This window comes from Triturus cristatus, chromosome 1_1 (assembly GCF_964204655.1).
Source record: "Triturus cristatus chromosome 1_1, aTriCri1.1, whole genome shotgun sequence".
Classification (NCBI taxonomy): domain Eukaryota; kingdom Metazoa; phylum Chordata; class Amphibia; order Caudata; family Salamandridae; genus Triturus; species Triturus cristatus.
This window is the reverse complement of record NC_140579.1, coordinates 1,107,110,468-1,107,123,889: the sequence shown is the minus strand read 5'-3', so window position 1 is coordinate 1,107,123,889 and position 13,422 is coordinate 1,107,110,468.

Genomic DNA, 13,422 nt, shown 5'->3' with positions numbered 1-13,422 from the left:
ACCTCTGTCTGGGTTTTGGGCGACTCCCAATTCAGGATGGTTTCTATCTTGGGCTGAAGGGGTGCCACCTGGCCACTCCCAACTTGGTGTCCCAAGTACACCACTGAACCCTGCCCGATCTGGCACTTACTCGCCTTGATCGTGAGGCCTGCCTTGCGCAGTGCCAACAACACTTCCCAGAGGTGGCGCAGGTGTTCCTCCCACGTGGAGCTGAACACCGCGATGTCATCCAGGTAGGTGGCACTGAACGAATCCAGCCCAACCAACACCTGGTTGACCAACCTCTGGAAGGTGGCAGGGGCATTCTTCATCCCAAAGGGCATAACCCGGAACTGGTAATGCCCATCAGGGGTGGAGAATGCAGACCTCTCTTTGGCCCCATCGGTCAAGGCGATCTGCCAGTACCCAGACGTCAAATCAAACGTGCTGAGGTAGTTGGCAGCCCCTAGCCGATCTATGAGCTCATCAGCTCTGGGGATGGGGTGTGCGTCAGTCCTAGTGACCGAATTGAGTCCTCTGTAGTCCACACAGAACCGGAGTTCGGGTGTGGCTCCCGGCGCTGCAGCCTTTGGGACCAAGACCGCTGGGCCGGCCCAAGGACTGCTGGAGGACTCAATTACCCCGAGTGCAAACATCTTGGAGACCGCCTCCTTGATGCAGGCCCTCAGCCTGTCAGTCACCCTGTAGGCCTTGTGCCTCACAGGTGGACTATCCCCAGTGTCCACAACATGGACGCACCAATCAGTGACACTGGGAACCAGGGAAAACAGGTCAGAAAATTGTCCCAGCAACTGGCGACAATCATTCTGTTGCTCTGGGGTCAGGGCGAAAGAGAGGACGACACCGTCCACTGACCCATCTTGCTCCTGGACTGACAGGAGGTCAGGAAGAGGCTCGGTCTCCTCTTCCATCCCAGCATCTGTTGCCAAGAGCATGCCCACTTGGGACCTCTTCAAGTGGGGCTTAAGGCGGTTGACATGTAGGACCCTCAAGGGGTTCCTAGGAGACTTCAGGTCCACCATGTAGGTAACAGGACTCTTGCGCTCCACAACCTCAAAGGGACCGGTCCACTTATCCTGGAGCGCACACGGCTCCACGGGGGCCAAGACCCACACCTTCTGTCCAGGCTGAAGCTCTACCAGAGTGGCGTTCTGGTCGTACCACCGCTTCATCTCCTCCTGGCTGGCTTCCAGATTTGCCTCAGCAAGTTGTCTGAATCGCCTAGTCTGATTCCTGAAGGCCAGCATGTAACTATATACATTCTGGGGAGGTTTCCTGGGAGATTGCTCCCAGCCTTCCTTGACCAGACTTAGAGGTCCTCGCACTGGGTGGCCGTACAGAAGCTCAAAGTGACTGAACCCCAGAGACTTCTGTGGCACCTCACGGTAAGCAAAGAGAAGGCATGGTAAGAGGACGTCCCACTTGCGCCTCATGGGTCCTTCTAGGCCCATTATCATGCCTTTGAGGGTTCGGTTGAATCTCTCAACCAACCCGTTTCCTTGGGGGTGGTAAGGTGTGGTGAACTTGTATGTTACACCACACTCTTGCCAAAGGGATTTCATGTACTTGGACATGAAATTGGTACCCCGGTCAGACACCATCCCTAGAGGGAATCCCACTCTGGAGAAAATTCCCATCAGTGCTCGTCCCACCACGGGGGCCGTCACTGTCCTCAGAGGGATGGCTTCCGGGTACCGGGTGGCATGGTCCACCAGGACCAGGATGAACCTATTGCCCATCTCTGTCCTGGGGTCCAGTGGCCCTACAATGTCAATCCCCACTCGCTGGAATGGGGTACCGACCACAGGGAATGGCTGGAGTGGGGCCTTCTGCTTCCTTCCACTCTTTCCACTTGCCTGGCAAGTCTGACGGGTCCTGCAGTGAGTGTCTGAACTCCTGCGCATTTGAGGCCAATAAAAGTGGGTGACAAGCCTCTCAAAGGTCTTGTCCTGCCCCAAATGCCCTGCCAAAGGCACATCGTGAGCCAGCCCCAGTAGGAAGGCTCTGAATTCCTGGGGTACCACCAGCGCACGGGCTGACCCAGGCTCAGCAACCTTAGGCTCTGTATACAGGAGGTCGTTCTCCCAGTAAATGAAATGTGACCCAGACTGATCACCTGCGGCCTGGTCTGCAGCCTGCTGCCTTAAAAGGACGAAATCCCTCACTCACCAGAGGTGACATGCTTCATCATTGAGATCCTCCATCCCAGAGGAAACCCCTAGTTCCTCTGGGGGCTACAACTCCCTCTCTATGAGGGAGGAGCTCAAGGATGTTTTGTTGTTCAAATAAGTGGGATGTGCTAAATCCACAATGGCGAGCTAATGGTATAAGTGAGGGCGCAGCGCAGAAAGAAATTATTTTTGTTATTTATAATTATGTGATATTAAGTGCAAGTGGGAGTAAAAATAGCTCAAGAGCGTCAGAGCACCGCTTTGTTCATAATGCGTCCTTGGCTAGAATTAAAATGATAGTACACCAGCAGTCAACAATTTTTTTAGACCGTGGTGATAGTGATGATTGTCAACATGTTTCAGCCTTAAAGCCTACAAGTATGGCACGGCTTTCGTCAGGACTCGAAACAGCTGCTGCGTACAAGCCGCAGGCTCACTTGGGCCTCGGTGTACCGACGGACAGAGCAATGCACTTTTCCTGAGCAGTTGCCAGTGAGAGGTTGGCTGACTTACCCAGTATTCACGGGTGGTCTTTACCTATGATGCACTTGACTTAAGAAATTGGACCCAGAGTATCCTTTTTCTGGGTTCTTTTGTACGCAGCAGCTGTTTCGAGTCCTGACGAAAGCCGTGCCATACTTGTAGGCTTTAACGCTGAAACATGTTGACAATCATCACTATCACCACGGTCTAAAAAAATTGTTGACTGCTGGTGCACTATCATTTTAATTCTAGCCAAGGACGCATTATGAACAAAGCGGTGCTCTGACGCTCGAGCTATTTTTACTCCCACTTGCACTTAATATCACATAATTATAAATAACAAAAATATTTTCTTTCTGCGCTGCGCCCTCACTTATACCATTAGCTCGCCATTGTGGATTTAGCACATCCCACTTATTTGAACAACAAAACATCCTTGAGCTCCTCCCTCATAGAGAGGGAGTTGTAGCCCCCAGAGGAACTAGGGGTTTCCTCTGGGATGGAGAATCCCAATGATGAAGCATGTCACCTCTGGTGAGTGAGGGATTTCGTCCTTTTAAGGGATATGCCCACTGTTGTTTCTAGGCGTTGTTTCACTTGTTTATTTGGGATCTTTTGATCCATCAATGATATAGTAGTTTCTTACATTTTCTAAACTTTAGATTAGACCCCAGGGTTTCACTTGGTTTTTGATTCAGTGTTTCTTGGGGGAACAAACCCTGTGTGGTCTTCATAAATATTTTCCCTCAGACCCTCTGGTTGTCAAACCATTATTTGTATTCTGCAGCCTGCTGCCGCATACCCACAAGAGAAGGGCACTCCTTCTGTGCCTTACAAAAGTCCTCCCTGGTGGGACCTCCTTCCTGCTGCCAATGGGTCAGCTCAGGCAGGTCTCCCAGTTCAGCTATCTGCTCCCCTGTAGGCTCCAGGGCATTCCCCTCGAGGTCTGCTTCCTCCTGGGCCGTGGGAACTTCAGGGGCCGGTTTCCCGCGCCCCCTGCTCCTTCTCTTTAAGGCCGGTCCCTGGGCCTCCCTCTCAGGCTCCAGGACCTCTTGAGCACCTTTACTTGCTGCCATGGATCGTGTGGTGACACACGCACAATCCGGCATACCCAACATCTCCAGGTGAGCACTCCGCTCCACCTTAGCACCAAGGCGAGCTCTCCCAATCGTTCCCTAACAGACAGTCTACAGGCATGGCGGGCCTCACAGTTACCTGAAGAGTACCAGAAACCCCCCCCACTCAAAGGGAACCTGAGCCACTGGGCAGTGGCTCTCTGTGTTTTCAGCGGCAACAACTGTATAGAATGCTCCTGGGACAACCTGCTCTTGAGACACCAGGTGACACTTGACAGCTGTCACACTGGCTCCTGTGTCTCTCAAAGCTTCCACTCTACGGTCATTTATGGTCACCCACTGCCTGTACTTCTTAGTGTTCTCAGGCAGCTGGGTTTGGGGGACCACTTCACAGTCTCCTAATGAGACAAGGGACATCTCTGTGGGACCCCACCCACCTTGGACACTCATCTCCTCCCCCAAGGCTACACTAGCCACCTGCCGGGGAGTAGCACCAGTGGGTGCTGGTTTACCAAACAAAGGACATTTCATATCAGAGGCATAATGTCCAATGTTACCACACTTGTAACATTTGACGGGCCCCTTCTGAACAGGAGGACCTGTCGGGGCCCCGGACGGTTTCTGGGGAGGGGGAGGCTGAGAACCTTTCCCTTGGTTCCCTTGGGGATTACTTTGGGGCCTTTTTGGGAACTCCCTCTAGTTACCCTTGTCCCCCCCACTCTTCTGCTGGGGACCCTGCCCACCTTTGGCGGAATCTCCCACGTGACCCTTGTGGACCCTGGTACTGACCCAGCGGTCCGCCTCCTCAGCAAGCTTCCTAGGGTTAGTCAGCCTACTATCAATCAGGTGTTGGCGTAGCTCAGGAAAACAATTACTGGACAAGTGCTCCCATGCCATTAAATCAAGAAGCCCTTGAAAATCATTAACTTTGCTACCCTTCACCCAACCATCCAGTGCTCTGCAAAAAAAAGTCACATACTCAACATACGTACTGTTTTGGATCTTGGTGCAACCCCTGAACCTTTGCCTATACAACTCAGGGGTCAACCCATACCTAGACATCAAAGCAGCCTTCATATGGGGATAGGAATTATGATCATCTGAGGGCTAATCTAGCAGTGTATCCCGCCCCTCACTAAGGAACCGTCCCCACAACCCCGCTCTCCAATCTTTCTCAGGGACCCGGTGGGAAGACATGGCTACCTCATAGGCCTTGAACGACTGCCCTATGTCATCATTTAAAAAAAATTCCTTAACCACATCCTTGGGTATGTACACTCTCGCTTCTACCTGCACTGACGGTGTGCTGCCACCAGAGGGAGTAGACTCTAAACTTTTAGCTTTCAGATCTAATTCCCTCAATTTCATTTCATGCTCCATTTGGATTCTTCTCTCTTTCAGAGCCAGCTTTTTACTCTCTAGCTCCAGTTGCCCATTCAATTTTAGTTTTGCCATCTCCATTTCATGAGCTCTGGTTTCCTTCCTGTCGGCCAACTCTTCTGGCGACAGGCCTCTCCCAAAACTCTGGACACTTTCTGCTGGCTCAACAATTACCACATCTCCTGGGGCCCTTGACTTAATCCATGCCCTCAGCGCCTTGAGTAAATCGGTCTTGAGCTTACATCCAACAGTGGGGACTTTGAATCTCCTGCAGAAGCCTCTCAGCTGGTTCTTGGTGTAGGTCTCTAGTCTCTCTTCTTCCCATTCAATACCTTCAATGTCAGAGACTACAGATTCTGCTCTCTCCACCACGGCTGAACCAGGCATGATTTCTTTAACAATTGGCGATTTCCAGCAAAACGAAAAGTAAAAAGTATGTGGGCGGCTACGTTATGGGTCTGAACTCACTATGTGGTGTTTCACAAAACATTGCTGTACATAAATCACAAATGCAAATTCAGAATCCTCACCGCTGACCACCAATGTTAGAATCCAGATTCTCTAGTTGGCACCAGTGGGTACTAATGCCAAGCAGGGAACTTTTCTTCCAGGCAGGGTAAGGGGTTACACTCCTTTAATAACCCCTGCTCACCCTCTAGGTAGCTTGGCGCGAGCAGACAAGGCGTTATCGCAGGCGTAATGGTTAAGCAGTTGTGATCACATACATCAATTCAATGTTACCCCCACAAATGGACTCCACACGGGATGTATCAAAAATAGACTTCTTTATATAAGCAGACTTAATCACAAGACCCAATAACGTGTAAAACAGGCCCACAATACTATTTGTCAAAAGAGTTCTTAGTTCAGCGTATGGTTACACGGTCCGTGCACTTCGTTCCCGGTTCGGATGGGGGAACGGGTCTCACTTGCTCGGCGGCGCTCCAAGGGGGAGCGGGCACCTCAAAGTGCGATCGGGCACAGTACCTTAGTCTTTGGAAGTCGGCGCGAAGGCAGAGCAGCTTTCAGTGCGGGGATGCGAGGTTGTCCAGGCGATGCGTACTACGGTACTCGGCGACCTTGGGTTTGCAGGCTCAGAAGACGGGCATCCGAGTGCACTCTTCAGCTGGGGGCGGCGTTCGCGCCGTGCCGGTGGTGGGTCACTTGAAGATCACGCTGCGGGGCACAAACACTCGTACACTCCTCACCGGGGAGACGCACGGAATCGCCACACGCGCCGCAGCTTTCCCCAAAGCAGAGGGAAGGCGCGTACGCAGGCAAATGTGGTTCGTAGGGGGCAAAGCAAGTACGGTCACAGGCCTTCCTTCACGGTGCGAGTTGCGACTCGTAGAGGCCAATAGTCACGATGCTCAGGCGGGGTGAGACCCTCCTTTGCGGTGCGAGTTACGGCTCGTAGAGGGGCCACAATCACGTTGTTTGGGCCGGACAGTGTGTGCAAGCTTCAGGGAAAGTGCGCTTCGGTTGGGAAGCGCCGGCAGCAGTTCTCTTCCAGATGGCAGGGAAACGGTCCGTTTTCCTGCTCTCCCACACGGCGGTGAAGTCCACTGGTCCTGGGACTTCGTTCAGGGGGCAAGCTCAGCACAAGCCCTTGGAGATCTTAAACAGCACAAGTTGAAGCAAAGTTTATCAGCAGTCTTTCTCCTCTCCTTCAACAGCAGGGCAACCACTGTAGGCCAATCCCCCAGGTCAGGGACAGTACTCCTCCTACAGTTCCTTGGTTCCTTCTCCTCAGGCAGAGGTTCGTCTTGTAGCAGGATCTAATTTCTTAGGAGCAGGGCTCCTTCATTTATACAATAATTCTTTTGTTCTCTCAGGCCAGGGGGGCCCTTGCCCAGCTCATTCCAGTTCTGGAGCACTTTGTTTACGCGATGCAGGTTCTTTCATTCAAGGTGCAGGGCAGAGTCCTCAGACGCTCCACAGGGGGCGGAGCCGGCATTGTGGGGGCAGAGCACAGCCCTATTCAAAGCTCAGGGGCACTCCTCCCACCCATCTACCTGGCGATTGTCCTATTCTTTACTGGCCTACCTGGCCCCGCCCATCTGGGTGCTTCCAGTCCTGTCACTCACGCAGCCAGACAGCAGATACAAATCGCGCAGAGGCGGCTGAAATGGTTTAGGCAAGCAAAGGCCAGCTTTCTAAAAGCGGCATTTGCAAACGCGGAATATTAAAATAAACCTCACGAGAAGGTGTATATTATTATTCTGAGTTCAGGCAAACTAAACTCGATCTCCTACCATGTTCCCTGGGCCTGTTAGGATCATAGGATGTAACGATCTTAACAGCCCAGTCTGGCCTATGAGAACAGGGTAGCCTTACATAGTGAAAACGAATATGGCGGTAATTCACTATGAGGACAGGTCATACATCAGGGCTTGTCCTACCTTATACTTACAACGCACCCTGCCCTTGGGCCTACCATAGGGGTGACTGATATGAAGTTAAGGGAAGGTTTAGGGACTGGCAAGTGGGGGCACTTGCGCAGTCACCGTGACAGTACCAGACTGCACGCGGGTTCTGCAGTGGCAGACCCTAGACACATCTTACTAGGCCGCTTCTGTGGGTGGCACAACCAGTGCTGCGAGCCCACCAGCGGTATTTGTATTTACACGCCCTGGCACTCTTGGTGCACTTTACTGGGGTCTGATAGTAAACCAAATAAGCCAATCATGGATTTCAATCAACAGATACAATTTACATAGGGAGCACTTGCACTGTGGCACTAGTTGGCAGTGGCACAGTGCTCTGAGCGGCCAACACCATAAAAACACATGAGGCACAGCGACAAAAAGAGGAAGGGAGACTCACGCCAAGGTGCCAGGTCTAACACCCCTACAGGTATTGTGATACTTAGGTGGTTGTTTTCTCCTAATACAGGTGGTGCTAGTGAGGTCCTGGTTCCCTGCGCGATATTTTCCTAAGGTGGTTAGGGTTGCGTAGGTGGTACTTACCTGTACCAGTGGTTACTGGTTGTGCGCTACATGTTCTATTTTGTGCTACAGTAATTTTATATCCTATGTTCTAAGTGCTATGTTCTAAAAGTGCTAATTCCTGACAGTGGTCCATGTGGCCCTGTCCCCTGTACATATAATCCCTCGTAAAATTCTGCCCAGTGCCAGTTGGCACAGTGTAAATTCTGTGAATATTATCTAATGTGTTTGGTATAATACAAAGGCTATTTTTATATAATACCTTGTGTGGAGTTTCCTTTGTGGTGGGCCTTGGGTGTTGTTGCTGGGTGCGCGCGCAAATGCTTTACACATCGCCTCCGGGATAAGCCTGACTGCTCGTGCCAAGCTACCAAGGGGGTGAGCAGGGGTTATCTTTGGCGTGTAACTCCCCAGCCCTGACTAGAGTGGTGGTTTCTGCCTGGCTTTGGCGCAAGCCCTAGCCAACCAGAAATCTCCATTTCTAACACCGGGCTGGCTGCGTTGAGAAGCAGAGATCGGCCCCGGGCCTCCTGAGTTTCGGTCAGGGCCTGGGAGCTCGCGTCCTGCGGCCTGCCAAGTGTCCATCTGCCCGGGACAAGGGTCCCTGGTGCAGAGCTCCAGAGCCCTGCAAGGGCAGGTGGGAGCCCTACCGCTATGACTCGGCACGGGCAGATGGGAGTCCTTTTGGTCCCGGCCATCTGGTCGCACCTTTCCCTCAGCCATCTGGTCGCACGCAATGCTTTCCAATGGGGTTACCAGATGGCCGGGCTGCCCTGGAAGTCCCGATGGGGGCTCATTCGCCTTTCTCGATCCCAGGAAGGGCTCCAAGAAGTCAGGTGCGCCCAGGCCTAGGGTCCCCTCCCTCACTCAGTGCTCACGGTTTACCAGAAAGGGGGGTAGCCTTCCTCCGGATTACTAGGGGCAGGGTATGCCGGAACACCCCCCCTGGGGATGGCAGTTCTCAGACGGGGACCAGATGGGCCAAGCCTGGACGACACTTCCCCGGGGCGTGCGGTGCTCCCTCCTCCAGCCCGCGGTGAGGCAAAGTGCCCGGGACGGGCTCCATGGGTCCCCCAGGCGTCCGGGCCCCGGGAGCTCCGCTGGGCCTCCCATGCCTGAGGCCCTGCATGGGGGTCTACTAATCCCCCCCCGAGCCCTGCAGTCCCAAAGCCCTGCAGCCCTGGAGACCTTCAGCCCGGAGCCCTGGAGCCCTGCAGGCCCGGAGCCCTGCAAGCCCGGAGCCCTGCAGCCCCGGAGCCCCGCAGCCCCGGAGCCCCGCAGCCCCGGAGCCCTGCAGCCCCGGAGCCCTGCAGCCCCGGAGCCCTGTAGCCCTAGAGCCCTGCAGCCCCGGAGCCCTGCAGCCCCGGAGCCCTGCAGCCCCGGAGCCCTGCAGCCCCGGAGCCCTGCAGCCCCGGAGCCCTGCAGCCCCGGAGCCCTGCAGCCCCGGAGCCCTGCAGCCACGGAGCCCTGCAGCCACGGAGCCCTGCAGCCACGGAGCCCTGCATGGGCAGGCGGGAACCCTAGCGCGAAGACTCGGGGTTGGACAGATGGGAGTCCTTTCAGTCCTGGCCATCTGGTCGCTCCTTTCCCCTCGGCCATCTGGTCGCACACAATACTTTCCAATGGGGCGACCAGATGGCCGGGCCAGCCTGGAAGTCCCGATGAGGGCTCATTTGACTCCCGGATCCCAGTCAGGGCTCCAGGAGGTCGGGCGCATCCGCGCCTAGGATCCCCTCCATCACTCGGAGCACGAGGGTTACAAGAAAGGTGGGTAGCCTTCCTCCGGATTAGTAGGGGCAGGGTATGCCGGAACACCCCTCCCGGGCTGGCGGTTCTCAGGCGGGGACCAGATGGGACAAGCCCGGACGACACTTCCCCGGGGCGTCCGGTGCTCCCTCCTCCAGCCCGCGGCGAGGCAAAGTGCCCAGGATGGGCTCCATGGGTCCCCCGGGCGTCCGGGCCCCGGGAGCTCCTCCGGGCTTCCCATGCCTGAGGCCCAGCGTGGGGTCTACGAGCCCCCCCGAGGCCTGCAGCCCCAAAGCCCTGCAGCCCTTCAACCCGGAGCCCCGGAGCCCTGCAGCCCCGGAGCCCTGGAGCCCTGCACCCCTGCAGCCCTGCAGCCCCGGAGCCCTGCAGCCCTGGAGCCCTGCAGCCCCGGAGCCCTGCAGGCCCGGAGCCCTGCAGCCCCGGAGCCCTGCAGCCCCGGAGCCCTGCAGCCCCGGAGCCCTGCAGCCCCGGAGCCCTGCAGCCCCGGAGCCCTGCAGCCCCGGAGCCCTGCAGCCCCGGAGCCCTGCAGCCCCGGAGCCCTGCAGCCCCGGAGCCCTGCGTGGGAAGGCGGGAACCCTAGCGCGAAGGCTCGGAGTTGGACAGATGGGAGTCCTTTCAGTCCCGGCCATCTGGTCGCTCCTTTCCCCTCGGCCATCTGGTCACGCGCAATGCTTTTCAATGGGGGGACCAGATGGCCGGGCCAGCCTGGAAGTCCCGATGAGGGCTCATTTGACTCCCGGATCCCAGTCAGGGCTCCAGGAGGTCGGGCGCATCCGCGCCTAGGATCCCCTCCGTCACTCGGAGCGCGAGGGTTACAAGAAAGGTGGGTAGCCTTCCTCCGGATTATTAGGGGCAGGGTATGCTGGAACACCCCTCCGGGGCTGGTGGTTCTTTGCCGGGGACCAGATGGGCTATGCCCGGGCAACATCCTCCCAGGCGTCCGGGGCTCCCTCCTCCGGCCCGCGGCGTGGCAAAGTGCCAAGGGACGGGCTCCACGGGTCCCGCGCAGTCCTCCCCCCGGGGCGCCCGGGCCCGAGAGCTCCGTCGGTCCTCCCCGTGCCTGAGGCCCAGCCGCTGTCACCGAGCCCCCCCCCGGGAAGCAGAGCTCACCGAGCCCTTGGATCAGGCGGGACCCCTACTGCTATGGCCCGGCTCTGGGCGGGCAGACGGGAGTCCTTTCAGTTGCCGGCCATCTGGTCGCTTCTTTCCCCTCGGCCATCTGGTCGCACGCAATGCTTTCCAATGGGACGACCAGATGGCCGGGCCGGCCTGGTAGTCCCGATGAGGGTCCATTCGTCTCCCGGATCCCAGCCAGGGCTTCAGGAGGCCGGGCGCGTCCGCGCCTAGGGTCCCCTCCGTCACTCCGAGCGTGAGGGTTACAAGAAAGGGGGGTAGGCTTCCTCCGGATTAGTAATGGCAGGGTGTGCCTGAAGACGCCTCCAGGGCTGGCGGTTCCTTGCCGGGGACCAGATGGGCTACGCCCGGGCAACATCCTCCCAGGCGTCCGGGGCTTCCCTCCTCCTGCCCGCGGCGTGGCAAAGTGCCCAGGGATGGGCTCCACGGGTCCCGGGCAGTGCTCCCCCCGGGGCGCCCGGGCCCAAGAGCTCAGTCGGTCCTCCCCGTGCCTGAGGCCCAGCCGCTGTCCCCGAGTCCCCCCCGGGAAGCAGAGCCCACCGAGCCCTTGGATCAGGCGGGAGCCCTACCGCTATGGCCCGGCTCTGGGCGTGCAGACAGGAGTCCTTTCAGTTGCCGGCCATCTGATCGCTCCTTTCCCCTCAGCCATCTGGTCACGCGCAATGCTTTCCTATAAGGGGGGCCAGATGGCTGGGCTGGCCTGGAAGTCCCGATGAGGGTCCATTCGCCTCCCGTATCCCAACCAGGTCTCCAGCAGGGTGGGCGCGTTCGCCCCAAGGGTCCCCTCCGTCACTCGTAGCGCGCAGGTTTCAAGAAAGGGGGGTAGCCTTCCTCCGGATTACTAGGGACAGGGTACTCTGGGACCCCTCTCGGTCCTCAGCCGGCAGCTGGACGGGCCCGGATGCTGCCTTGGTTCTGCCCGGGGCCTGCCGCGTGGCACGGTGCCCGGGACAAGGGGTCCGGAGGGTCCGGGGAGGCTTCCCCTGCGCCTGTGGTCCTGGGAGCCCCGGCTTGGTCCAGGGGCCCGGCCGGGCCCCGTGTCAGGGGCTCCGGGCCCCAGGCCCCGTCCCCCAGCCTGCGACACTCCCAAAGGCCCGGGACAGGGTTCCGTTGTGGCCAGGGAACCTCCCCTCGCTCGGCTGGGTTCAGGAGCTCCGGCCGGGCCCCTGAGGGCCCCGGGGAGGGCGGCCTCCCCGCCCCGGGCTCCGTCCTGGGTCCTGCTGCATGGCAGGGTGCCCGGGATGGGGTCCGGAGGGCCTGGGGAGGCTTCCCCAGCGCCTGCGGACCTGGGGCCCCGGCTGGGTCCAGGGGCCCGACCGGGCCCCGGGATGCTTCCCCTGCGCCTGCAGGCCCCAGCTGGGTACAGTGGCCCGGCCGGGCCCTGGGTCAGGGTCTCCGGCCCCGGGCCCCGTCCCCCGGCACTGCCAAAGGCCCGGGACGGGGTTCCGTTGAGTCCGCGGAGCCTCCCCTCTCTTGTCTGGGTTCAGGAGCTCCGTCCGGGCCCCTGGGGGCAGGGTGCCCGGGGCGGGGTCCGGAGGGCCCGGGGATGCTTCCCCTGTGCCTGCGTGCCTGTGGGATTTGGCTTGGTCCAAGGGCCCGGCCGGGCCCTGGGTCGGGGTCTCTAGCCCCGGGCCCCGTCCCCCGGCCTGCGGCACTCCCAATGGCCCGGGACGGGATTCCGTTGTGTCCGGGGAGCCTCCCCTCGCTCTTCTGGGTTCAGGAGTTCTGTCCGGGCGCCAGGGGCCCCGGGGAGGGCGGCCTCCCCGCCCCGGGCTCCGTCCTGGGTCCTGCCGTGTGGCAGGATGCCCGGGGCGGGGTCCAGAGGGCTCAGGGAGGCTTCCCCTGCGCCTGCGGGCCCCGGATGGGTCCAGGGGCCCGGCCGGGCCCCGGGTCGGGGTCTCCGGCCCCAGGCCCTGTCCCCTGGCCTGCAGCACTCCCAAAGGCCCGGGACAGGGTTCCGTTGTGTCCGGGGAGCCTCCCCTCGCTCGTCTGGGTTCAGGAGCTCCGGCCGGGCCCCTGGGGGCGGACCCCCCCACACCAGGCTCCGTCCTGGGTCCTGCCGCGTGGCAGGGTGCCTGGGCGCGTTCCGGAGGGCCAGGGGAGGCTTCCCCTTCCCTTTCCCCTTTCCCCTCGGCCATCTGGTTGCGCCTGTCCCCTCGGCCATCTGGTCGCGCAAGTCCCTTCGGCCCTCTGGTCGCTCCTTTGCCCTCGGCCATCTGGTCGCGCACAATGCTTTCCTATGGGGCTACCAGATGGCCGAGCTTGCCTGGAAGTCTCGATGAGGGTCCATTTACCTCCCGGATCCCATCGAGGGCTCCAGGAGGTCGGGTACATTCGCGCCTAGGGTCCCCTCTGTCACCTCGTGCGCACGGATTACAAGAAAGGGGGGTAATTTTCCTCCGGATTACTAGGGAGAGGGTCAGTCAGACCAAAGTGAGGCTTGGCGATTCTGAATCAGGGGAA